This window comes from Rattus norvegicus, chromosome 5, assembly GCF_036323735.1.
Source record: "Rattus norvegicus strain BN/NHsdMcwi chromosome 5, GRCr8, whole genome shotgun sequence".
Classification (NCBI taxonomy): Eukaryota; Metazoa; Chordata; class Mammalia; order Rodentia; family Muridae; genus Rattus; species Rattus norvegicus.
Window position 1 is genome coordinate 118081283 of NC_086023.1, and position 1634 is coordinate 118082916.

Genomic DNA, 1634 nt, shown 5'->3' on the forward strand with positions numbered 1-1634 from the left:
GATCATGGGCTCACAGGCCCACAGGAGGGAGAAGCTCCAGTCAGAGACAGCAAGACCAACTAGCAACAGATATAACCAAATGGCGAGAGGCAAACACAAAAACTTAAGCAACAGAAACCAAGGCCACTTGGCATCATCAGAACCGAGTTCTCCCACCACAGCAAGTCCTAAATACCCCAACATGCTGAAAAAGCAAGATTCTGATTTAAAAATCACATCTCATGATGATGTTAGATGACTTTAAGAAGGACTTTAATAACTCCCTTAAAGAAATACAGGAGAACACAGGTAAACAAGTAGAAGCCCTTAAAGAGGAAACACAAAAATCCCTTAAAGTATTACAGGAAAACACAAGCAAACAAGTGAAGGAAATGAACAAAACCATCCAAGATCCAAAAATGGAAATAGAAATAATAAAGAAATCACAAAGAGAGACAATCCTGGAGATTAAAAAAAAAAAACTAGGAAAGAGGAGTCATAGATGCAAGCATCACCAACAGAATATAAGAAATAGAAGAGAGAATCTCAGGAACAGAAGATACCATAGAAAACATTGGCACAACAGTCAAAGAAAATGCAAAACGCAAAAAGCTCCTAACCCAAAACATCCAGGAAGTCCAGGACACAATGAGAAAAAAATCAAACTTAAGGCTAATAGGTATAAAAGAGAGCAAAGATTCCCAACTTAAAGGGCCAGTAAAATAGCAAGCCTCCAGCGTGCTTGGGTCTGCAGTGACCCTGTGCATTCCTACAGGGCTTGCCAGAACAATTTTGAAGTGGTTTGAGGCCTTGCCCTGCTCTCTCCAGAGCAAGGTTATAGAAATTTCAGACAATATTACAGAAAAAAAATGTAGTCCTGTTCCTTGTTCTTTTTTTTTTTTCTTTTTTTTTTTTTTTTTTTTTTTTTTTGCCCTTTATAGAAAAATCAGTTCTACCACTGGAGGAAACCTGTTCCTTCTAGTCTTTCTTTTTTTTTAATTTTTTTAAATAAAATCTTGCTTAATTAATTTTTTTAAAAAGGGCCAGTAAATATCTTCAATAGAATTATAGAAGAAAACTTCCCTAACCTAAAGAAAGAGTTGCCCATGAATATACAAGAAGTCTATCCAAATAGATTGAAATTTCTCCTGTCACATAATAGTCAAAACACAAAATATGCAAAACAAAGAAAGAATATGAAAAGCAGTAAGGGAAAAAGGTCAAGTAACATATAAAGGCAGACCTATCAGAATTATACCAGACTTCTCACCAGAGACTATGAAAGCCAGAAGATCCTCAGCAGATGTCATACAGACCCTAAGAAAACACAAATGCCAGCCCAAGCAAATATATCCAGCAAAACTCTCAATTACCATAGATGGAGAAACCAAGATATTCCATAACAAAACCAAATTTACACAGTATCTTTCCATAAATTCAGTCCTACAAAGGATAGTAGATGGAAAAGTCCAATACAAGGAGGAAAACTACACCCTTGAAAAAGCGTTAAAGCAATCTTCTTGCAACAAACCCAAAAGAAGATAGCCACACAAACATAAATCAACCTCTAATAAAAATAACAGTAAAAAATCACTATTCTTTAATATCTCTTAACATCAATGAACTCAATTCCCAATAGAAAGACATAGACTAAC

General features: G+C 35.5%; 1 non-coding gene across 1 annotated transcript; it reads left to right on the forward strand.

The window, feature by feature from the left end:
• Positions 1-702: 702 nt before the first annotated feature.
• On the forward strand, positions 703-835 carry LOC120096790 (small nucleolar RNA SNORA9). The gene has a single exon (XR_005505357.1). It is a non-coding gene; the product is annotated as a small nucleolar RNA SNORA9 (small nucleolar RNA).
• The last annotated feature ends 799 nt before the right edge of the window (positions 836-1634 follow it).